The sequence below is a fragment of the Bombina bombina genome, chromosome 2 (assembly GCF_027579735.1).
Source record: "Bombina bombina isolate aBomBom1 chromosome 2, aBomBom1.pri, whole genome shotgun sequence".
Classification (NCBI taxonomy): Eukaryota; Metazoa; Chordata; class Amphibia; order Anura; family Bombinatoridae; genus Bombina; species Bombina bombina.
In genome coordinates this window covers 828,981,443-829,000,005 of record NC_069500.1, presented here as the reverse complement: position 1 = coordinate 829,000,005, position 18,563 = coordinate 828,981,443, and the positions used below count along the sequence as shown (strand labels likewise).

The following is an 18,563-nucleotide window of genomic DNA, read 5'->3' as shown; positions in this document are numbered from 1 at the left end:
GCATAACTCAGAAAACTGACAGGACTATTTTTAAAGTCATAGTTTATTTCATATTTTAATCCCACACATAATTTTCACCATAACAGAGTATTTCTTTCTATGTTTATTCTTATTACCTACATTGATCTTAAATATCCACAAGTGATATAGGAAAGAGTAGAACCACTACAGTGCACGTGAAGACCTGGGGTACTGCCTTTTCCCCAAAACGTGATAAAACACGTAGATGGTCCACAGCACTATTATAAACGTTTCACTTTATTGGTAACAGCATAAAAACAAATAAGTGATGTTTCGAGGTCTCCCCCTTAATCATACATCAGTACATTGATTAGTACATTGATCTTAAAGGGTCATGAAACCCATTTTTTCTTTCATGTTTTAGAAAGATCATGCCATTTTAAACAATTTCCAATTTACTTCTATTATCTAATTTGCTTCATTTTCTTGATATCTTTTGTTGAAAAGCAGGTAGGCTCAGAAGCTGCTGATTGGTGGCTGCACATAGATGCCTCGTGTGATTGGCTCACCCATGTGCATTACTTTTTCTTCAACAGAGAATATCTAAAGAATTAAGCAAATTAATTAAAAGAAGTAAATTGCGATGTTGTTTAAAATTTTATTCTCTATCTAAATCATAAAAAAATTTTTTAGGTTTAATGTCCCTTTAACCTTAAAACTACACAAGTACCAACTTAAAGAGACACTCAATGAAAATTAAACTTTCATTATTCAGATAGAGCATGCAATTTTAAACAGCTTTCTAATTTACTTCTATTAACAAAATGTGCACAGTCTTTTTATATTTAAACTTTTTGAGTCACCAGCTCCTACTGAGCATGTGCAAGAATAAGTGTGTATGCATTTGTGAATGGCTGATTGCTGTCACATGGTACGTGTATGCATTTGTGATTGGCTGATGGCTGTCACATGGTACAGGGGGAGTGGAAAAAGACATAACTTTTAAAATTGTCCGAAAAAAAATCTTCTACTCATTTGAAGTTCAGACTTAGTGCTATTGCATTGTCTTGTTATCTTGCATTTGTTGATCATGTAAATCTACAGTGTTGAATAGCAACCCTATCTATCATGTATAAATAGTTTTTTAGTTCTGAGTTTCCTGTCTTTTGTCTATTGGAACATATATGTTTAATTCAAATCAACATTTATAATTATAGAATGTTTGAATATAGTTCAGAGAAATATGCTGGTTTATTAAACAGAGCAATCAAATTAACACACGTATATGCTGGATTCTCTTGAAACTACACATCATATAATACATTGTTTTCTTACACATCAAGTTCAGCAAATAATCTTTATTGATTCATGGAGATCAGGTTATTATTTTATCTTGCAAATTTTCATATTTGTCATGCAACTTTTTCCCACGATTCTTCTGTACCAAATTTGTGCCTGTTCACAACTGAAAAACAAAAGATGAGTGGATTAACCGGTACCAGGTCAATTCTAGAAATCCCACACCCAAATGTTGAAGCACTTGAAAGCAATTCAACATAGCTGTCAAAAGCAGACTAGAAAATATCACCTGAATATCTCTATGTAAAAAATGAAGATATTTACCTAAAAATGACTTAAGTACTCACACTCCATTTTAAATGGACTTTAAGCAGCCAATCACAATACTAGTCCCAGGGCTTGCAAAAGAGTATGTATATGGTATGTGCAGTCATGATATTTCCCTATTCAGTTTAAGGAAGTTTACTATGAAATCTCAAGGGATTTCAGTGAAATCTCATGAGATCACGGCAAAGCATAGAATGACCTCAGCACTGCTGATGCTTATTGGCTATTGTTTTTTTGTGGGGTTTTTTCAACTTACGGCTGGACAGTAGCTGAATTATAACTGTTCACAGAGCACTTATTCTTGTAAGATGAAGACATCTTAAAGGTAAAATATCTTCCGTTTTTCCATAGAGATGTTTAGGTGATATTTTCTTGCCAGCTTTGCTGCAGCATTTTAAAGTGATTTAGCAAACGGGTATTATCTACTTATTTATGGCAGTAAGACATAGAGGCACATAGAGTTAATCAAAATTTTGCTCTTGTTTTTGAGAGATAACAATTTCTGAATGTCAACCGGTATTGTCAGTGTGTTTTTCCAGTAATCATAGTCCTAAAATGCTTCTGCGATTGATAACCCTGTCAAGCAGTGGCATATTTAGGTTTTGTGCTGCCCTAGGCACTCAACATTCTGCTCCCACCACCCTACCCCCACCCGCACGGCCATAATATTTTTTTGGTCAGGGTATACTGTGACGTTTTTTAGGAAATGTTCACCAGGACTTGCATGTGTATATATTCATTGCTGACAATGTTTGGTAGTGGACAAAAATATGGGGGTGTCATTTAATTCTTGGACCTAGGGCCAGGCTCAGGAGAACAATGTTTTGAGCCAGTCTGGCATAATCTCACCTAATGTGTAGTGACTGATGAAGAATATGATATCCTTATATACAGGTAGCCCTCAGTTTAAGCCGGGGTTAGGTTCCAGAAGGAATGGTTGTAAATCTAAACCGTTGTAAATTGAAACCCAGTTGATAATGTAAGTCAATGGGAAGTGAGGAGAGTTAGGTTCCAAGCCCCTCTCAAAATTGGCATAAGTAACACCTAATACATTATTTTCAAAGCTTTGAAATGAAGACTTAAACAGTATTATAAACCTAATAAAATAATCACACAACACAGAATATATAATTAAACTAAGTTAAATGAACAAAAACATTTGCTAAACAGCATTATAAAACCTAATAAAATAATCACACAACACAGACTTTACTTGCATTTTTCTGCAAACAGTTCTTTCTATGCATTCCAATCTGGACTGATTTATAGACAGGAAGATCTTGTTCCTTTGCAAGCTGCTCGATAGCTCAGGTCTGGTTAAACTGATTAATTTAAGCTTGCTTGGCTTGCATATCTTTGCTGCAACACAAGCAGACAGCTCCACCTACTGGCTATTTTAATCAATGCACTGCTTCTCAATGCTTTTCAATAACAGTCACATGACTGAAAAAAAGGTTGTTATTCTGAAACGGTGCAAATTGAACCGTTGTAAACCGAGGGCCACCTGTATAGACCTTACTTTGATTTCTTGTTCAGTAGCAGAGGGCATTATATATAATTTATATAATATAGTTGTAGAGTACTGTGAACATAAGTATCATAATTGAACTGTCTTATAGTTATAAGATTTAGGCTGAGTTCTGCCCCCATAGAAAGCAGATACATTGTTCTTTATGCAGAGAGTAGAAACAGTGAATAAAGCCTCACATGATGCAGAAATAATACTGGTGGTAGTCAAAAGGGCAATAAAGTTTTACATTGAAAATTGAAATATGTTAATGTGTGAAACGAGTTGTGATCATGGCAGGCAGACAGATGATACATGCAACGATAGGGGTAATAACCATATTATGTACCAGCCACCAGAAGGGCCGAATTTACATCTCAGGTGCCTGTAGGCACAAAATTCTGAAGCTCCCCCCCACACACACACAAAAAAAGAAAAGTGAAAAAAACTTTTTATTATTATTTAGGACAACTAAAAAGAAATATTAGTTGTAACACTATAAAGCTTAAAGGGACACTGAACCCAAATTTTTTCTTTTGTAATTCAGAAAGAGCATGCAATTTTAAGCAACTTTCTAATTTACTCCTATTATCAATTTTTCTTCGTTCTCTTGCTATCATTATTTGAAAAAGAAGGCATCTAAGCTTTTTTTTTTTGTTTCAGTACTCTGGACAGCACTTTTTTATTGGTGGATGAATTTATCCACCAATCAGCAAGGACAACCCAGGTTGTTCACCAAAAATGGGCCGGCATCTAAACTTACATTCTTGCATTTCAAATAAAGATACCAAGAGAATGAAGAAAATTTGATAATAGGAGTAAATTAGAAAGTTACTTAAAATTTCATGCTCAATCTGAATCACAAAAGAATTTTTTTGGGTACAGTGTCCCTTTAAGGTAACAAGGTAAGTACAGTATTAATTTTAACTCTATGCAAAATCACAATAAAGAAAAACATAATTTATGTAAGAACTTACCTGATAAATTCATTTCTTTCATATTAGCAAGAGTCCATGAGCTAGTGACGTATGGGATATACATTCCTACCAGGAGGGGCAAAGTTTCCCAAACCTCAAAATGCCTATAAATACACCCCTCACCACACCCACAATTCAGTTTAACGAATAGCCAAGAAGTGGGGTGATAAAAAAGTGCGAAAGCATATAAAATAAGGAATTGGAATAATTGTGCTTTATACAAAATCATAACCACCACAAAAAAGGGCGGGCCTCATGGACTCTTGCTAATATGAAAGAAATGAATTTATCAGGTAAGTTCTTACATAAATTATGTTTTCTTTCATGTAATTAGCAAGAGTCCATGAGCTAGTGACGTATGGGATAATGACTACCCAAGATGTGGATCTTTCCACACAAGAGTCACTAGAGAGGGAGGGATAAAATAAAGACAGCCAATTCCTGCTGAAAATAATCCACACCCAAAATAAAGTTTAACGAAAAACATAAGCAGAAGATTCAAACTGAAACCGCTGCCTGAAGTACTTTTCTACCAAAAACTGCTTCAGAAGAAGAAAATACATCAAAATGGTAGAATTTAGTAAAAGTATGCAAAGAGGACCAAGTTGCTGCTTTGCAGATCTGGTCAACCGAAGCTTCATTCCTAAACGCCCAGGAAGTAGAAACTGACCTAGTAGAATGAGCTGTAATTCTCTGAGGCGGAGTTTTACCCGACTCAACATAGGCAAGATGAATTAAAGATTTCAACCAAGATGCCAAAGAAATGGCAGAAGCTTTCTGGCCTTTCCTAGAACCGGAAAAGATAACAAATAGACTAGAAGTCTTACGAAAAAGATTTCGTAGCTTCAACATAATATTTCAAAGCTCTAACAACATCCAAAGAATGCAACGATTTCTCCTTAGAATTCTTAGGATTAGGACATAATGAAGGAACCACAATTTCTCTACTAATGTTGTTGGAATTCACAACTTTAGGTAAAAATTCAAAAGAAGTTCGCAACACCGCCTTATCCTGATGAAAAATCAGAAAAGGAGACTCACAAGAAAGAGCAGATAATTCAGAAACTCTTCTGGCAGAAGAGATGGCCAAAAGGAACAAAACTTTCCAAGAAAGTAATTTAATGTCCAATGAATGCATAGGTTCAAACGGAGGAGCTTGAAGAGCTCCCAGAACCAAATTCAAACTCCAAGGAGGAGAAATTGACTTAATGACAGGTTTTATACGAACCAAAGCTTGTACAAAACAATGAATATCAGGAAGAATAGCAATCTTTCTGTGAAAAAGAACAGAAAGAGCAGAGATTTGTCCTTTCAAAGAACTTGCGGACAAACCCTTATCTAAACCATCCTGAAGAAACTGTAAAATTCTCGGTATTCTAAAAGAATGCCAGGAAAAATGATGAGAAAGACACCAAGAAATATAAGTCTTCCAGACTCTATAATATATCTCTCGAGATACAGATTTACGAACCTGTAACATAGTATTAATCACAGAGTCAGAGAAACCTCTTTGACCAAGAATCAAGCGTTCAATCTCCATACCTTTAAATTTAAGGATTTCAGATCCTGATGGAAAAAAGGACCTTGTGACAGAAGGTCTGGTCTTAACGGAAGAGTCCACGGTTGGCAAGAGGCCATCCGGACAAGATCCGCATACCAAAACCTGTGAGGCCATGCCGGAGCTACCAGCAGAACAAACGAGCATTCCTTCAGAATCTTGGAGATTACTCTTGGAAGAAGAACTAGAGGCGGAAAGATATAGGCAGGATGATACTTCCAAGGAAGTGATAATGCATCCACTGCCTCCGCCTGAGGATCCCGGGATCTGGACAGATACCTGGGAAGTTTCTTGTTTAGATGGGACGCCATCAGATCTATTTCTGGAAGTTCCTACATTTGAACAATCTGAAGAAATACCTCTGGGTGAAGAGACCATTCGCCCGGATGCAACGTTTGGCGACTGAGATAATCCGCTTCCCAATTGTCTACACCTGGGATATGAACCGCAGAGATTAGACAGGAGCTGGATTCCGCCCAAACCAAAATTCGAGATACTTCTTTCATAGCCAGAGGACTGTGAGTCCCTCCTTGATGATTGATGTATGCCACAGTTGTGACATTGTCTGTCTGAAAACAAATGAACGATTCTCTCTTCAGAAGAGGCCAAAACTGAAGAGCTCTGAAAATTGCACGGAGTTCCAAAATATTGATCGGTAATCTCACCTCCTGAGATTCCCAAACTCCTTGTGCCGTCAGAGATCCCCACACAGCTCCCCAACCTGTGAGACTTGCATCTGTTGAAATTACAGTCCAAGTCGGAAGCACAAAAGAAGCCCCCTGAATTAAACGATGGTGATCTGTCCACCATGTTAGAGAGTGTCGAACAATCGGTTTTAAAGATATTAATTGAGATATCTTCGTGTAATCCTTGCACCATTGCTTCAGCATACAGAGCTGAAGAGGTCGCATGTGAAAACGAGCAAAGGGGATCGCGTCCGATGCAGCAGTCATAAGACCTAGAATTTCCATGCATAAGGCTACCGAAGGGAATGATTGTGACTGAAGGTTTCGACAAGCTGCAATCAACTTTAGACGTCTCTTGTCTGTTAAAGACAGAGTCATGGACACTGAATCCATCTGGAAACCCAGAAAGGTTACCCTTGTCTGAGGAATCAAAGAACTTTTTGGTAAATTGATCCTCCAACCATGATCTTGAAGAAACAACACAAGTCGATTCGTATGAGATTCTGCTAAATGTAAAGACTGAGCAAGTACCAAGATATCGTCCAAATAAGGAAATACCACAATACCCTGTTCTCTGATTACAGACAGAAGGGCACCGAGAACCTTTGTAAAAATTCTTGGAGCTGTAGCTAGGCCAAACGGCAGAGCCACAAACTGGTAATGCTTGTCCAGAAACGAGAATCTCAGGAACTGATAATGATCTGGATGAATCGGAATATGCAGATATGCATCTTGTAAATCTATTGTGGACATATAATTCCCTTGCTGAACAAAAGGTAAGATAGTCCTTACAGTTACCATCTTGAATGTTGGTATCCTTACATAATGATTCAATATTTTTAGATCCAGAACTGGTCTGAAAGAATTCTCCTTCCTTGGTACAATGAAGAGATTTGAATAAAACCCCATCCCCTGTTCCGGAACTGGAACTGGCATAATTACTCCAGTCAACTCTAGATCTAAAACACATTTCAGAAATGCTTGAGCTTTTACTGGATTTACTGGGACACGGGAAAGAAAAAATCTCTTTGCAGGAGGTCTCAACTTGAAACCAATTCTGTACCCTTCTGAAACAATGCTCTGAATCCAAAGATTGTGAACAGAATTGATCCAAATTTCCTTGAAAAACGTAACCTGCCCCCTACCAGCTGAGCTGGAATGAGGGCCGCACCTTCATGTGGACTTAGAAGCAGGCTTTGCCTTTCTAGCTGGCTTGGATTTATTCCAGACTGGAGATGGTCTCCAAACTGAAACTGCTCCTGAGGATGAAGGATCAGGCTTTTGTTCTTTGTTGAAACGAAAGGAACGAAAACGATTATTAGCCCTGTTTTTACCTTTAGATTTTTTATCCTGTGGTAAAAAAGTTCCTTTCCCACCAGTAACAGTTGAAATAATGGAATCCAACTGAGAACCAAATAATTTGTTACCCTGGAAAGAAATGGAAAGTAAAGTTGATTTAGAAGCCATATCAGCATTCCAAGTTTTAAGCCATAAAGCTCTTCTAGCTAAAATAGCTAGAGACATAAACCTAACATCAACTCTGATAATATCAAAAATGGCATCACAGATAAAATTATTAGCATGCTGAAGAAGAATAATAATATCATGAGAATCACGATGTGTTACTTGTTGCGCTAAAGTTTCCAACCAAAAAGTTGAAGCTGCAGCAACATCAGCCAAAGATATAGCAGGTCTAAGAAGATTACCTGAACACAGATAAGCTTTTCTTAGAAAGGATTCAATTTTCCTATCTAGAGGATCCTTAAACGAAGTACCATCTGACGTAGGAATAGTAGTACGTTTAGCAAGGGTAGAAATAGCCCCATCAACTTTAGGGATCTTGTCCCAAAATTCTAATCTGTTAGACGGCACAGGATATAATTGCTTAAAACGTTTAGAAGGAGTAAATGAATTACCCAAATTATCCCATTCTTTGGAAATTACTGCAGAAATAGCATTAGGAACAGGAAAAACTTCTGGAATAACCACAGGAGCTTTAAATACCTTATCTAAACGTTTAGAATTAGTATCAAGAGGACCAGAATCCTCTATTTCTAAAGCAATTAGTACTTCTTTAAGTAAAGAACGAATAAATTCCATTTTAAATAAATATGAAGATTTATCAGCATCAACCTCTGAGACAGAATCCTCTGAACCAGAGGAATCATCAGAATCAGAATGATGATGTTCATTTAAAAATTCATCTGTAGGGAGAGAAGTTTTAAAAGATTTTTTACGTTTACTAGAAGGAGAAATAACAGACATAGCCTTCTTTATGGATTCAGAAACAAAATCTCTTATATTATCAGGAACATTCTGCACCTTAGATGTTGAAGGAACTGCAACAGGCAATGGTACTTTACTAAAGGAAATATTATCTGCTTTAACAAGTTTGTCATGACAATCAATACAAACAACAGCTGGAGGAATAGCTACCAAAAGTTTACAGCAGATACACTTAGCTTTGGTAGATTCAGCACTTGACAGCGATTTTCCTGTAGTATCTTCTGACTCAGATGCAACGTGAGACATCTTGCAATATGTAAGAGAAAAAACAACATATATATAAAGCAAAATTGATCAAATTCCTTAAATGACAGTTTCAGGAATGGGAAAAAATGCCAAAGAACAAGCTTCTAGCAACCAGAAGCAATAAAAAATGAGACTTAAATAATGTGGAGACAAAAGCGACGCCCATATTTTTTCGCGCCAAATAAGACGCCCACATTATTTGGCGCCTAAATGCTTTTTGGCGCCAAAAATGACGCCACATCCGGAACGCCGACATTTTTGGCGCAAAATAAAGTCAAAAAATGACGCAACTTCCGGCGACACGTATGACGCCGGAAACGGAAATAGAATTTTTGCGCCAAAAAAGTCCGCGCCAAGAATGACGCAATAAAATGAAGCATTTTCAGCCCCCGCGAGCCTAACAGCCCACAGGGAAAAAGTCAAATTTTAAGGTAAGAAAAATGTTAAATTAAAATGCATTATCCCAAATATGAAACTGACTGTCTGAAAATAAGGAAAGTTGAACATTCTGAGTCAAGGCAAATAAATGTTTGAATACATATATTTAGAACTTTATAAACAAAGTGCCCAACCATAGCTTGGAGTGTCACAGAAAATAAGACTTACTTACCCCAGGACACTCATCTACATATAGCAGATAGCCAAACCAGTACTGAAACGAGAATCAGCAGAGGTAATGGTATATATAAGAGTATATCGTCGATCTGAAAAGGGAGGTAAGAGATGAATCTCTACGACCGATAACAGAGAACCTATGAAATAGACCCCGTAGAAGGAGATCACTGCATTCAAATAGGCAATACTCTCCTCACATCCCTCTGACATTCACTGCACGCTGAGAGGAAAACCGGGCTCCAACTTGCTGCGGAGCGCATATCAACGTAGAATCTAGCACAAACTTACTTCACCACCTCCATCGGAGGCAAAGTTTGTAAAACTGAATTGTGGGTGTGGTGAGGGGTGTATTTATAGGCATTTTGAGGTTTGGGAAACTTTGCCCCTCCTGGTAGGAATGTATATCCCATACGTCACTAGCTCATGGACTCTTGCTAATTACATGAAAGAAATACAATATGTAAACTTACAAACATAAATTAAATGAACGGTTCACTATAAAACATATGTGTTTGTTTAGTAATTACTATGCTATGAAGGTGACACTGGTCTCAAAGTTTACTATAGGAAGAAAAAAAATTGGACATTGTTTTGCAGAAGGAAAAGTGTTTGAATACATTACTCTGAGACTCAGACAGACATAATATATTCAAACACTTTTCCTTCTGCAAAACAATGTGCAATTTTTTTCTCCTACTGGAAACTTTGAGACTAGTGTCAGCATCCTAGCATAGTAATTTACTCTAATATCAGAAGAGAGAGAACAGCACTCCTGAGATAGAAAAAAAGCTAGAATAACTTCCATGCCTGTTCATTTATATTGCAACTCAGGGTGCGCGTTTTTTTAGCACACTATGCCCCTTCACAGAGAAAAAATATCCTGTAGCATATCAGTCTGATCCTGCCCAATGACAGTCCAGCGCTGAAATACCAGGCAATTCCTCTCTGAACAAGGGAAGCAACAACCCCAGACAATCGTTTCGGCCTTCTGTGGACCTCGTCAGTGAGGTGCAGTTGTATCTCTCTAAGGGCATGTGTGCAAGGAGTCCACGTCTGGTTTCCCCCATTACTCTTAGGGAGACCCAAGAGTCATTTGCATAAATATCAGAAGAGAGAGAACAGCACTCCTGAGATAGAACAAAAACTAAAATAACTTCCATGCCTGTTCATTTATATTGCAACTCAGGTTGCGCGTTCTTTTAGCACACTAGTAATTTACTCTGAGATAGTGAGATGGATGATTCCAGACATTAATTTTTTTATTTACCCTCTGGAAGCCAGAGAAAGGGGAAGGCATGCTGTTTGGTTTGCTGCGTCACAGACAGTCAGATAACTTTTACTGGTGTTAGTTACTGACTGTCTGTAGTACTAGCCTACAGCACAGAACTAGTTTACTAACTGTAAGTTACAGTTACAGAGAGAGTCAAACACAGGCTGTGAAATGGGCCTGCCTGCCCTTTTCTCTGGCTGTTCCCAATCCAGGGCGCGATCCGATATAGATCGCAGTTTGCGGCGCAAGCGAGGGAACCGGCGTCGCCCGCAGTTTCAGCTCGCAACTCGAGCTATCCCATATAGGTCGCCGTCAGATGCTAACGTGCCGTAAGTCTGACAAACCAGCGATGTCCAGAAATCTGCGCAAGTACAAATTTCTGGCGTCGCCAGTGACTTGCGCCACGTTAGAAACTGCCGGCGCCTATAAAACCTGACTAAAGTCTAAAACACCCGCACTGTCTAACACGCCTCCCTAACATAGCCCGCACTGTCTAACACGCCTCCCTAACATAGCCCGCACTGTCTAACCCTCTATCCGCTATCCCCCCTCACTAGCCTAACAATAAAAAAGCTATTAACCCCTAAACCGCCGCTCCCGTACCCCGCCGCAACCTAATAAAGTTATTAACCCCTAAACCGCCGCTCCCGTACCCCGCCGCCAGCTATATTATATCTATAACCCCCTAAAGTGAGCCCCTAACACCGCCGCCATCTCTATTAAAATGATTAACCCCTAATTTAATCTACCTACCCCGCCGCCAGCTATATTATCTATATTAACCCTAAGTATATTATAGTTAATATAGTTATTACATTATATATATTAACTATATTAACCCTAATTATATTAGGGTTAATATAGTTACTATAGTATTTATATTAACTATATTAACTCTATCTAACCCTAACACCCCTAACTAAATTTATATTAAATTAATCTAATTCATTTATAAACTAAAATATTCCTATTTAAATCTAAATACTTACCTATAAAATAAACCCTAAGATAGCTACAATATAATTAATAATTACATTGTATCTATGTTAGGATTAATATTTATTTTACAGGTAAATTGTTAATTATTTTAACTAGGTATAATAGATATTAAATAGTTATTAACTATTTAATATCTACCTAGTTAAAATAATTACCCAATTACCTGTAAAATAAATCCTAACCTAAGTTATAAATACACCTACACTATCAATAAATTTAATAAACTACAAACATCTATCTAAAAATACAATTAAATTAACTAAACTAAATTACAAAAACAAACAAACACTAAATTACAAAAAATAAAAAAAAGATTACAAGATTTTTAAGCTAATTACACCTATTCTAAGCCCCCTAATAAAATAATAAACCCCCAAAATAAAAAAAATTCCCTGCCCTATTCTAAATTAAACAAATTTCAAAGTTCTTTACCTTACCAGCCCTTAAAAGGGCCTTTTGTGGGGCATGCCCCAAAGAATTCAGCTCTTTTGCATACAACAAATACAATCCCCCCCCCCCCATTACAACCCACCACCCACATACCCCTATTCTAAAACCACCCAAACCCCCCTTAAAAAAGCCTAACACTACCCCCCTGAAGATCTCCCTACCTTGTCTTCACCACACCGGGCCGAACTCCTGATCCGATCCGGGCGATGTCTTCCTCCAAGCGGCAAAGAAGAATTCTTCCTCCGGCGATGTCTTCCTCCAAGCGGCAAAGAAGAATTCTTCCTTCGGCGACGTCTTCCTCCAAGCGGCAAAGAAGAATTCTTCCTCCGGCGACGTCTTCCTCCAAGCGGCAGCAAAGTCTTCATTCTTCCGGCGGCATCTTCAATCTTCTTTCTTCGCTCCGCCGCCGCGGAGCATCCATCCCGGCCGACTGCTGTACTACGAATGAGGTACCTTTAAATGACAGCAGTCGGCCGGGATGGATGCTCCGCGGCGGCGGAGCGAAGAAAGAAGATTGAAGATGCCGCCGGAAGAATGAAGACTTTGCTGCCGCTTGGAGGAAGACGTCGCCGGAGGAAGAATTCTTCTTTGCCGCTTGGAGGAAGACGTCGCCGGAGGAAGAATTCTTCTTTGCCGCTTGGAGGAAGACATCGCCGGAGGAAGAATTCTTCTTTGCCGCTTGGAGGACGACGTCGCCCGGATCGGATCAGGAGTTCGGCCCGGTGTGGTGAAGACAAGGTAGGGAGATCTTCAGGGGGGTAGTGTTAGGCTTTTTTAAGGGGGGTTTGGGTGGTTTTAGAATAGGGGATTGTGGGTGGTGGGTTGTAATGGGGGGGGGGATTGTATTTGTTGTATGCAAAAGAGCTGAATTCTTTGGGGCATGCCCCACAAAAGGCCCTTTTAAGGGCTGGTAAGGTAAAGAGCTTTGAAATTTGTTTAATTTAGAATAGGGCAGGGAATTTTTTTTATTTTGGGGGTTTATTATTTTATTAGGGGGCTTAGAATAGGTGTAATTAGCTTAAAAATTTTGTAATCTTTTTTTTATTTTTTGTAATTTAGTGTTTGTTTTTTTTTGTAATTTAGTTTAGTTAATTTAATTGTATTTTTAGATAGATGTTTGTAGTTTATTAAATTTATTGATAGTGTAGGTGTATTTATAACTTAGGTTAGGATTTATTTTACAGGTAATTGGGTAATTATTTTAACTAGGTAGATATTAAATAGTTAATAACTATTTAATATCTATTATACCTAGTTAAAATAATTAACAATTTACCTGTAAAATAAATATTAACCCTAACATAGCTACAATGTAATTATTAATTATATTGTAGCTATCTTAGGGTTTATTTTATAGGTAAGTATTTAGATTTAAATAGGAATATTTTAGTTTATAAATGAATTAGATTAATTTAATATAATTTTAGTTAGGGTTAGATAGAGTTAATATAGTTAATATAAATACTATAGTAACTATATTAACTATATTAACCCTAATATAATTAGGGTTAATATAGTTAATATATATAATGTAATACCTATATTAACTATAATATACTTAGGGTTAATATAGATAATATAGCTGGCGGCGGGGTAGGTAGATTAAATTAGGGGTTAATCATTTTAATAGAGATGGCGGCGGTGTAAGGGGCTTACATTAGGGGTTAATAATATTAATATAGCTGGCGGCGGTATAGGGGGATTAGATTAGGGGTTAATAATTTTTATATAGGTGGCGGCGGTGTAAGGGGTCAGATTAGGGGATAGATAAGGTAGATGGCGGTGGTTTTAGGGGCTCACAGTAGGGGGTTAGTTTATGTAGATGGCGGCGGGGTCCGGGAGCGGCGGTTTAGGGGTAAATAACTTTATTAGGGATTTCGGGGGGGGGGGGGATCGCGGTTGACAGGTAGATAGACATTGCGCATGCGTTAGGTGTTAGGTTTTATTTAGCAGATCGCGGTTGACAGGGAGATAGACATTGCGCATGCGTTAGGTGTTAGGTTTATTTTCTAGTTAGTTTAGGGAGTTACGGGGCTCCAATAGTCAGCGTAAGGCTTCTTACGGCTGCTTTTTGTGGCGAGGTGAAAATGGAGTAAGTTTTCTCCATTTTCGCCACGTAAGTCCTTACGCTGCATATTGGATACCAAACTGCGCTGGTTTGGTATACCTGCCTATGGCCCAAAAAACTACGGGCGACGGCAGAAATATACGCGCGTAACTTCTAGGTTACGCCGTATATAGGATACCAAATCAGCGTAAATATTGGCGTCGCCGGCTTTTGCGGGCGACGATTTATATCGGATCGACCCCCCCAGAGGGTAATTAAATAAAAAATTAGGGTCTGGTCTCAGCCTCTGGAACAAACATGATCTTCCATTTCACAGCCTGTCTGACTCTCTCTGACTGTAACTGTAACTTACAGTTAGTAAACTAGTTCTCTGCTGCAGAATAGTACTAAACAGCAGTCAGTAACTAACACCAGTAAAAGCATTCTGACTGACTGTCTGTGATGCAGCAAACCAAACAGCCTGACTGCCTGCCCCTTTCTCTGGCTGTACCCAATCCGGAGAGGGTAATTAAATAAAAAAATTAGGGCCTTGTCTCAGGTCTGGAAACATGATCATCCATTTCAGCCTGTCTGACTTACTTTCTCTGTAACTGAGTCTGTCTGTAACTTACACTAATTTTAGTAAACTAGTTCTGTATGACTGTCTGTGCTTGCTGTAGTCTAGACTGTAGTAGTCTGTACTATATACCACTAGGTTTTTGATGCTGTGTCACAGACTCACAGACAGTCAGTCAGATAATAACTGTTCTACTGTGTTAGTTAGTTACTGATACTGACTGAGTCTGACTGTCACTATGCTGCACACACAGAACTAAGTATATCACTAAAGCAGACAGTTAAAGGGACAGTCAACACCAGAATTTTGTTGTTTAAAAAGAAAGATAATCCCTTTATTACCCATTCCCCAGTTTTGCATATCCAACACAGTTATAATAATACACGTTTTACCTCTGTAATTATCTTGTATCTAAGCCTCTGCTGACTGCCCCCTTATTTCAGTTCTTTTGAAAGACATGCAGTTTAGCCAATCAGTGCTCACTCCTAGGTCACTTTACGTGCAATGTTATCTATATGAAACATGTGAACTAATGCCCTCTAGTGGTCAAAATGTATTCAGATTAGAGGCAGTCTTCAAGGTCTAAGAAATTAGCATATGAACCTCCTAGGTTTAGCTTTCAACTAAGAATACAAAGAGAACAAAGCAAAATTGGTGATAAAAGTAAATTGGGAAGTTGTTTAAAATTGCATGTCCTATTTAAATCATGACAGTTTTTTTGGACTTGACTGTCCCTTTAAGCAGCTACAACAACCACAGACAGAGAACAGAGAAGAGGACTCACTACTAGTCTGTCAGACAGCGCTTAGTCACTCACTGTCACTTAGGCTGCAGACAGGCGTCTCAGGGCCCAGGGCAGGCGACAGGCTCCAACAGGGTCAGCAGGTGGAGCAACCAACAACTTCAGACCAGCAGCAATGAGCACTCTGTCAGCTCACTGTCTTTCCCGCCTAGTACTCTGACACTGAGGCAGAGGGCATCACGTTATGTGGGCGTGACGCTGCCCAGCCAGGCCAGCCCCAAACAAAATCAGCGGCAATGGTGCGCATGCGCGGCGCCGACAGCGGCACACTTACTGACTGGACTGGAGTCTGAAAACTCAGACTGAGTCGAGATGAGACGGCTTAAGTTGTGCTGACTGGAGACTGGAGGGGGGAGACTTGAAGGTGGAGTCAGGGGGGTAGGACTCCTACTTGTTAAAGTTGTTGCTAGTTCTGCTCTGTTCTGTAACTGTTCTGATAAAAAGAAGTAAGTTGCTAAGCAGCAGCCGCCGGCCCGCCCAGTCAGTACTGTCAGACAGTCAGAGCGACTAACTAAACTATCTACTAGTACTGTAGTCTACTCTACGGTCTATATACTACTGTACAATTTCAAATCAAACTATACTACTGCAGTGCTCAGTGCTCCTAGGCAAAATCATAAAAAAAAAAAGTTAACTTTTTTTTTTAGAAAAAAATAAATAAATAAAAATTCCACTGACTCTGTGGCGCCCCTGCTGCCAATGCGCCTGTAAGCACATGCCTACTGTGCCTAATGACAAATCCGGCCCTGGCCACCAGGAGGAGATATATATAACAACAGGAGGAGATATATAACTCTGCACCACATATCAGGCTGTGGCACTGCACTAGCATTCTCTGTGTGTAAGACTCAGACTGCGAGACTGGTAATATAAATGTTACACGCAACAGTCAGACCCAGTGCTGCATGCTGCGAGAGAGAGACAGAGAGAGAGAGAGACAGAGAGAGAGAGAGACAGAGAGAGAGAGAGATTCTTTTAGCCCAGTAATGCTTTTCACAAAGTAGAACTTTCCTGTAGTATATCAGTCTGATCCCGCCTATTACGGTCAGTCCAGTAACGAAACAACAGGAAATTCCTCTCTGAAAAAGGAACACAGCAACCCAGGCGATCGTTTCGGCCTTCATTGGGCCTTATCATTGAGGTGTAGCTATATTCCTCTAAGCACTCTGAGCAAGGAGTCCAAGTCTGGTTTCCCCCTTTTTCCCATAGGGAGAATAAATACACACAGAGATGCACACTCACAGGAACGAACTACTGGCTCAATATCATTTTTAGCCTGTTCTATGGCGATTTACCACCTGGATGCAGCTTCTTTTAGCCCAGTAATGCTTTTCACAGAGTAGAACTTTCCTGTAGTATATCAGTCTGATCCCGCCTATTACGGTCAGTCCAGCACCAAAATACCAGGCAATTCCTCTCTGAACAAGGAACACAGCAACCCCAGACGATCGTTTTGGCCTTCATCGTCTGGGGTTGCTATGTTCCTTGTTCAGAGAGGAATTGCCTGGTATTACTGACTGTAATAGGTGGAATCAGACTGATATACTACAGGAAAGTTCTACTCTGTGAAAAGCATTACCGGGCTAAATGAAGCTGCACCCCGGTGGTAAACCACCATAGAACAGGCTAACAAAGGTTCGTTCCTGTGAGTGTGCTTCTATCTGTGTGTGTGTATATATATATATATATATATATATATATATATATATATATATATATATATATATATATATATTTGTGTATATATGTATACACATATAAACATATACAGTATACATATGTACATACATATATACACATATATATACACACCTTTGAGCCCTTTCCACTCAAATACCTTAAAACATGAAACAACATTCATAAATACATATATTAATAAACACACACACACACACACACACACATATATATATATAATATGTGTGTGTACACACCCATACACATATTTAGACATATACAATATAGCTCTTTCTATTCAAATACCTTGTCATATACCAAATACTTTTTATAAAAAATGTTATTAATATTTAGAAAAATAAATGTTATCAGATAGTGTAACAGTTTATTTTAATGTATTTTTGATGTCTTTGGTGTACATTTATTTTAACCGTTAGCCTTCACACAAGGTATTGAGTTGTGCTAATCTGGCGAGTGTGTTCACTTTCAACTTGTAATGCGCTTGTGTGGTCACAATATTACTTATTGCAAATTGCACAAACAATAGCATGCCACTTGTATTGCTATAGTAATGAAGAACTCTGTCATATTAGACATGCAGATTTCTTTTTTTCTGCATTTGTTTGTATAGATGAATGCCAAATATGGACGCAGGCTCTTTTGGGGGTTGTATATTATTATAATTATAAATATTATAATATTATAATATTGCTCTGAAGAGAGCTGAATGTTGTGGCCATATTCAGCAATGCCAACAATGGAAATCTGCACGTCTGTTTCATATTCCTTTTATTAAGTCCTATTAGCTGTATAATTTGATAAGTAAATAAAGGCCCCTTAAATATGTTATCAAGTATATTACATAATTAAGAATGTGTTCCAAACAGGACTGGCAAATGTTAAGTATAAAATTGACTGATAGATAGATAAATAGATAGATAGATAGATAGATAGATAGATAGATAAACAAAGTAGTTATCATGGGTAGCATATTCTTCACTACCTACCAAACTCTTTGCCATTTATAGGTCTGTCTCTCCACTGGAAAGAACCCCAGCGAGCAGAGTCTTGCAGGTACTGAGCTGGTATGGTTGGGTCATACAGAGCTGTCTCTCTCAAGTGCTGAGAATAAGCTGTAGGGAACACATATAATAAGTTTATATTGTATCTTACATTGCTTTGCCTCTACATCTTTCTCTGTGCTCTTCTTGGCAATGCCTATTACCACCCAGCCCAATCTGTGTAGCAATGCCTCATTCCATCTCAGTTTCTGACATCT

The 18,563-nt window shown here is 38.5% G+C and overlaps 1 long non-coding RNA gene across 1 annotated transcript; it reads right to left on the bottom strand.

Annotated features, from left to right (window-relative positions):
- Nucleotides 1–1,299: 1,299 nt before the first annotated feature.
- Nucleotides 1,300–18,418, bottom strand: LOC128648041 (uncharacterized). Its single transcript, XR_008400486.1, has 2 exons — nucleotides 18,292–18,418; nucleotides 1,300–1,426 (listed from the first exon to the last, which is right to left on the bottom strand). It is a non-coding gene; the product is annotated as an uncharacterized LOC128648041 (long non-coding RNA).
- Between the last annotated feature and the right edge of the window lie 145 nt (nucleotides 18,419–18,563).